Raw genomic sequence first — 8190 nt, 5'->3', positions numbered from 1 at the left:
GGTGATAGCTTAATTGCTGAAATTTTCATTAGTGGAGACCTGGGAAAATGTCCTGGTAGAGGGAAGCACCTTTACTAATGTGACAATTGAGGCATTTGAAGGTTTTGGGAGGAACAGCACCTACAGGGACAGTTAAGTCAATGGGTTATTGCTCAGCTGTATGAATGTCCTGTAGATGGAGGATGAGAAGCTGAAGGCAGTTAACAGACATAAGCTAAGTTTTACAGCCACAGGACCTTTTAGGAAGCTTACAAAGAGGAACTTTACCTTCAGTGGGAAGTAAGTTCAGGATTTAATAACTAGGGTTACAGAGCACCAGAGGTGTTTAAATGCTTAGCCAAGGCAGGTCTATTACTCTAAATTTAGGACCCTTATGTGAAGCTCGGGACTCTGAAACATGGGTTGGGAATATACACAGAACTGGTCTTGTTATTCACAATGGGTTGATAGGCCGCAAAACAACAGAGGCCAGGTAGTGGCACATAATTGTCAGAGTTGCTTTACCATTAGAGTCTTAGGGGTAGCCAAACGGTCTTCACGGCAAGGAATAGTAGAGATAGATAATAGAATATGGTGTCTCTAGGGGAAAAATACATGGGATACATGGGCAGGGAATTACTGTGTTACTTAACATATACAATCAGAAGGCAAGAATGGAGGAGCAGGAGGCTGAGAGCCGTAGCCCAACAAAACATTGCAATTCCTTGCTGATTTCCCAGATCTGAGACTATGTTCAGATCTGGAACCCATTACCTAAAGAGTTGGCCAATTTCCCAAGAGAAAGAACCCTGCAACGCAATCATATATATATACAGTACTACAAAGCTTTGTTCAGTTCTCCCCTGAGATTTACCAACATTTACTAATGTGATTGTTGCTGTTAAAAGGAGAATAACCAGCCATTTTGAGAACTATTTGACATTGATACATGGAGACTCGAAGTATTTTCAAGGCCTTCTCAGTGGGAGCACGCAAAGACTAAGTAGTAAATGGGGTCCTAGCCAAAGTAGGTTCACTGTGTCCATGGATCCACCCTGTTGGACCATGCACCCCATTTAGTACTACTTTAGCCAGGACCCTGTGGTCATTTCCTGAATGTATAATTGGAATTTATATACTTGAAAACTGAAGTTAGCCTCAATTGGGTCCTTTGCCTGTGGGGCAAGAGCTATCACAGAGGACCAAGGCCAAGTGGAAGACTTTGAAACTGCCTCCCTAACTGCTGAAGATGGTAAATTACAATTTCTTATCCCAGGGGTGATGGAAGGTATTAGTGCAACCATTAAAGATCCAAAGAATGCAGGGATAGTGGTCCCTATCACGTCACTTTAATTCATTAGTCTGGCCCTGCAGAAACCAGATGGATCTTGAGGAATATCAGTACACTACAACAAGCTCAACCAAGCAGTAGCCTGGACCGCAACTGTTGCGCCAGACACAGTTCCATTGCTAGAGCAGAGTAGTAAGGCCTCCGGTACATGTCCACGGGCTTAGTGAATGTGTTCTTTCCATTCCAATCAGAAATTGTCTGCATTCACATGAAAGAGACAAAAATATTCATTTGCTTCTTGGCTGTGGTAACTCTTTTGCTGTGTGTCATAAAATAGTCCAAAGAGATCTAAACTATCTAAACATCCCATAGGATATTATGTTGATTATGTTGAGGACATCATGCTCATAAAGTGGTTATCACACTGGAGGTCTTGGTGAGACACATGTATTCTAGAGTATAGGAAATAAGCCATTAAAAGACTAGTAGTCTTGCCACTTAAGTACACTTTTAAGAGTCCAGCAGTCACGGCTATGACAAGACATGTCAATCAAAATAAAAAACACATTGCTGCATCTTGTATTCCCTACTGCAAAGAAGGAAGCTCCTAGTGCCTGGTAGGCTCTTTGGGTTCTGGGGGCAATACATTTCACACTTAGGGATACTGCTCTGGACATATACCAAGTGATAAAAATGGTAGCCAGCTTTTAGCAGGGGGGTAGGGGTGGGGGTGCTAAATAAGAAAGGGTTGTGCTATTACTGAAAAATGTATGGATTTGTTAGAACAAAAAATGTACGAAATAACAGTCAAAACAGAAGACAAGTGGCAACCAGGAAAGTGTTTGCAAAATTAGACAGAGTTGTCTTCCTTATTATACAAGGAATATTTCTAAATTACCAAGAAAAAGACAAGCCCTTAAGTTGCATAAGGATAAAAAAATAAGCAGGAATTTTAAGAAAAATATTGAAAACTGCAAGTATTAGTTATGGCTTCATTCTCTAATTGGCCAAACCACCAAAAAATTGTTTTTCCTCAAATTCCTTATCTATGGGTAAGAGTTTTCCAGAGTTTAACTATTATCTCCACAGAGGCCTTTTCTGAGCCTTGCATGGAAGACGCATCTTTAATATTGCCCCCATTTAGGATATTTGGAAAAGGGGGTAATGAGGGAGGTAGTATAACCTCTTTTCTTACATGGTCCACTCGACGTCTTCAAGTTCCATGTTCCTTCTTGCTACTCATTTCTCTAGCAATTTGGTCACTGCTCACTTTGTCATACATCATCGGAGATTCATAGAGCAGATCCCCCCTAAAGGGGATACTGCTGTTTCTACAAAGGCCTTTGTATTTAAGATAGGGTTGGGCATAAGGAGGACCTTACTCCTTCTAGGCACCATCATATCAGGTTGTTTCAGCATCTCATATTTTTCTGAAGGGCCAGGAAAACTAAGCTGTAAAATACAGGAATTTTCCTGAATCCTCCAGCATTCTCTGGCATAAAAGAAAAAGGAGTCAGCTGAGACTACATCCCAGTTGGAGACCATCTGGTCTAAAATGAAACCACTCCCAGGCTGCAACATGATGACATGGCATTAAGAAGCATCCATAGAAGAGGTTAAAGCTACGTCATAAGGGCCAGTGTGTACCAACATCTTGAGTTTGCAGCCTGACATCTGGTCCTCAGAGCAACAATCTCAAAAGAGGAAACAATTGGCAGTTAGAGAAGGAAATGGCATAGCTACCACTGGAATTTTTGGTAATCTCAAAGGAAAAAAAAGGAAACAGTATTGGCTGAGAAGAAACACATGAGGTGAATAGGATAAGAACTTTCGGCCTTATTTTCATAAGGAGAATTGTAGAGAACTGTGAACATTTATTATAGGGACATTTCATGAGCAACTCAGGGACCCTAATGTGGAGATAAATGACTTGGAAGGCTAGGATTTTCAAACACAACCAGTAATGCAAAAATATTAATACTACTATTTGTATATACTCTGACTCTTGATCATCCTGACTGGTGTGGTCTGAAGAAACGCTTAGGACTACCAGACTGCCTCACTTCAAAAAAGAATGTAAGATGGCTTATACGGCTAGGTAAAATACAGCCAAATAACATCTGAAGTAGGTAAGAAGGAAAAAGAGATCAAGAATGAGACTAATATAAATAATACCAAAGTGCCCCGTTTTCTGGGATGGAGAACAAATTTAGCTCTAGCTTCTTATCGGCAAACATAAAAAGTCAACTCACATTGTACCTAAGACAGGAGAAAATGAGCTGTCTAGAAGAGGTGCAAATATTACAGTAAGGTCAGAATGAAATAACTTCAGACTCCACAAAAAGAGCCCACTGTGTAATGTAATCAACATTCCTACAGTTGACACAATGATGAGTTTCATAGAATTGTTTATAGAATGTCCTGCAATGCTAACCAATGGCTTCAAACTCAAGAGAAATACTAGGGGTAAGTCAGGAAGTTACTGTCCAGGTGGTCTTTGCTAAGTGCTTGCCAGACTTAATTCTCAGGTACCTTCTAAAGTATCTGAGGAAGTGATAAAAAGCAAATCCCTAATATTCCTTTATAAATACTGTTAACCATAGTCAAACCCACAGAAGATAGATATTAGCTAGCTGAGGGCTCATTACTGAAGTTCAGCCACCCTAGGGTTCTAAGAAAAACAGTGTTAATGAGACATTGAGCTGGTGTAGGAGTGACATCTTTTAGGCAAACTTGAGTTTAATAATCAGCAGTTTCTGAGGGAATACTCTAGAGTTTGACCAAGGTTCTCCTTAGGAAAAAAAAAAAATTGAATCTGTGCTCTTGCACAGAGAGATGGGCCATTTAGGTTCCAATGTTCTGTTCAATAACCTAGTCTTAACTAATTTTAGTCTGGAAAATGTTTAAGGAAGGCGTAACTAAATACAGTGGCCATTAAAAAATCTTTCCCCACCCATCAATTCCCAAAAAGCATCCATAGGAAGCCTAACTTTTGAGTACTGTGGTTTCCAGACGTTCTTCCAAGTTAAATTATTTATGTAATGTATATTGAGGTATTTGAATGAAGTGACCTTCTGTATAGAATTAGGAACCAAGTGAAAATTGGAAAACAGCTTGGTGTTTCTAAACTGCAAGAGCTCTCTATACACCCAGGATTTTATTTTATTTTATTTATTTTATTTTTTTTGAGGCGGAGTTTCGCTCTTGTTGCCCAGGCTGGAGTGTAATAGCGTGATCTTGGCTCACTGCAACCTCTGCCTCCTGGATTCAAACGATTCTCCTGCCTCAGCCTCCCAAGTAGCTGGAATTGCAGGCACCCACCACCACACCTGGCTAATTTTTTGTATTTTTAGTAGAGATGGGGTTTTGCCATATTGGCCAGGCTGGTCACGAACCAGGATATTAAATTTTCATCAAATATTAATGTTCTAAAATGTTCCCACTGTATTTTTTCTATTTATGTTTTCTGGCATACTGAAATTTTAAATTTTCATGTAATAGATGTAGCAATTCTGGTTTTACCTTTTGGCCTTAACAGGTCATTTCTCATCTAAGAATGAGATGTTCACCTACATTTTCTACTGTTTATTTTACATGTCTTTAAACCTATTAATCATTTTATATTTCTTTTGGTATACAGAGTAAGAATGGGAATTTATTGCTCTCACTCCCCAATTAAGCAATAGTCCTGGGGCTATTTAAAGAATATTTCTACCTTTCTCCAGTAATGTGAAATCAAACCATTACCTTATTCTAGTATCTTCTGATAAAACCTGTTTTTATGCTTCTGATTCTATCCATTAATCTACATATTCTTGCATCCATTCCACACTGATATTAGCGTAACTTAATAATATATCCAAATATACAACTTTACAAGTCCCACTTCTCCCATTACTCTAAAACTTTTCCTGGATATTCTGGCCCAGGTATTACTTCTTTATAGTTCCCATTTTAAATCTTACAGTCTCTGAGAAAGGGCTCCAGCTCCATGAGCCTTATGCATTACGTACTTTGAAAGTACTGGATTCCTCAGACTTCAACTAAATGTTTTTCCACCACTTTGTCTCTCCCAATGACAGGGTCTAGAGGTGGGGATGAAATGGAAGGGGTCAAGGAAAGAAAGTGCTGAATTCTTAGTTCCAGTTTTCTCTCAACACCAGAAATAACTGCCACTATTTTCTCCTGAATAACCTAAGAAAAACACATCATGCCACTCCCAGTATTAGTTATCTTCAAAAACCTGTCTAGTCTAGTCTCATGAAGGAAGGCATATTCATTCCATCTATCAGCAGGACTTTGACCCTGTGACTTGTTAAAAACAAAACAAAACAAAACAAATACTAGCCTACTTATGAAAGAGCTACAGTCAAAAATCAAGTACTAAGGATGGATAGAAAAGAGAAAGACAAAGCCTGAGAATTAAAACAACCAAACAAACCAACAAAACTGCTAGATATAGAATCAAGCTTTATTTTTACTGAATGATAGTATAAGCTTTTAATACAACATAGGCATGTATAATATTGAAGATATTTAATTTGAAAATAAAGGGAAATACATTTAATTATGACATTTTTCTTAGTTTTACTTTGAATTTGAAATAATAATTTTAATAAATGTTTGGCTGGGTGCAGTGGCTCACGCCTATATCCTAGCACTTTGGGAGACCAAGGAAGGTGGATCACCTGAGGTCAGGAATTCAAGACCAGCCTGGCCAACATGGTGAAACCACGTCTCTACTAAAAATATAAAAATTAGCCAGGCCTGCGGGTGCACAACTGTAATCGCAGCTCCTTGGGAAGCTGAGGCAGGAGAATTGCTTGAACCTGGGAGGCAAACGACGCAGTGAGCCGATATCACGCCATTGCACTCCAGCCTGGGTAACAGAGCGAGACTCCCTCTCAAAACAAAACAAAACAAAAGCAAAACAATTTTAATACTTTTTTACTAAGATGTAAAATGTCAGATGTTAGGGACAATTTTACTGCCAAGTCCTTGAAAAACAAAGAGTATTTTATTCAATTTCATATTCCCCCCAAATTGTTCATAATGGTTACTTTTGAACATAAATATTTGCATAATTTTTAAAGAAATTATTCCATATATATACATATATATACACACATACATATATATAGACATATATACAGAATTTGGGTATTCCAATATTGTTATATTAGGTTCTGGTACCATACTGAATGGCAGTTAAATAGCTTCCATTTGTGTCTCCTTGTTTCTACTATGACTATTAATATGGAAAGGCAGAACAAATAGTGCCATTAAATTTTTGTAAGATTTAAAATCAGAAAATCAGGCCAGATATAGTGGCTCATGCCTGTAATCCCAGCACTTTGGGAGGCTGAGGTGGGTGGATCACTTGAGGCCAGGAATTCGAGACCAGCTTGACCAACATGGTGAAACCCCATTTCTACTAAAAATACAAAAATTAGCCAGGTATGGTGGCAGGCACCTGTAATCCCAGCTACTCAGGAGGCTGAGGCAGGAGAATTGCCTGAACCCAGGAGGCGGAGGTTGCAGTGAGCCAAGATCGTGCCACTGCACTCCAGCCTGGGTGACAGAGTAAGACTCTGTCTCAAAAAATTAATTAATTAAATAAAATCAGAAATCTACTCTGGAAATCAGTCATCAAGCACCACAATTTTGGGAACATAGTTTGGACCACCACTTCCTTTTTTGGAAACCATTTTTAGTATAAGAAAATGAGTCAGAATTCACCTTGCCAAGTAAGTTTCCCCAAATCACAATTATTCTAAGAATGAACAAATTAAGTCATAAATGTACGCAATCATTTTTGAATGTCTTTGCAGAGAAATATTCAAAGCGGTAAGATGGATTGAATTGCCAACCAAAACTGGCAATCTTTATTTCAGTCTCCACTATTAAGCTAAAAAGGTAATTTCTCTCTTGAATGATGTGAAGAATTGAATTTCTTTCAACTGTTCCAAAAATCTCTAAGTACAATACTACCTAATCTCCTGTCATACAGCAGACTCCCATGTGGTATATCCAATTCATCACGCAAAACACTGAATTGTCTGCAATGTAAGCCATGGAACACATCCAGTTTATGATATCAATGACTATATCCAGGATGCATTCTCTTTTTAAGGTTTTAGTATAAAGTCATTTGAGAATAGAATAATGAATGAACTTGGGTTCCACATCCTTGTAAAACATTATTAATTTATGTGGGCTGAATTTTTAATGCTCCTATTGGCTATGCACAAAAATGGGAAGTTTTGGCAAAGGAAAGGACGAACGATTTGACATGGAATTCAGTCAAGCAATTACCTTTTAAAGCCAGATGGTAGATTTCTGACTGTGATTTCTATTATAGAAAATCTGAATTTAGAGAACCTCTGTGGTTTTATCTCAACTTTAGCATATCTAAACATCCTGTTGAAAATCTTATTCTGAAGAATGGTATGACTGAGTAATGCAACTGGTCAGTACCTGAGTCGATGCAGAAAATAAAATATTAAGACATTTACCATATATGCAGGTGCTACATTGTGGCAACTTCCACAATAACCTTTTAAGATTAATTAAGAAAATCAAATATAAAATAGATTTGTAACTACAAATACATATTTAAGTTATACAAATTATTATATATATAATTATATGTAAAAAATAGTGCTTTATATTAAATAAGAATATGTGATGAAGAAACAGGGCTCACCAGGTAAGTTTTAGGCTTGAGTTCAAATAGGAGAGAAAAGCATATATTCACTTGGGCATCACTACTGAAGATGTAAGTGCTTCCAAAAATACACAGGGAGACTGGTCATCTTTCTTTTTCAATTGTTTCATCAAGAAGAACCTTTTCAGGTGATAAAACTTACAAGCTAAATTAAAATGCACTGTACTCATTGGCAAGCTACACGAACAAGAAT

Source organism: Macaca nemestrina, chromosome 4 (genome assembly GCF_043159975.1).
Source record: "Macaca nemestrina isolate mMacNem1 chromosome 4, mMacNem.hap1, whole genome shotgun sequence".
Taxonomy (NCBI): domain Eukaryota; kingdom Metazoa; phylum Chordata; class Mammalia; order Primates; family Cercopithecidae; genus Macaca; species Macaca nemestrina.
The sequence above is the reverse complement of the archived record's forward strand: the minus strand, read 5'-3'. Positions refer to the sequence as shown.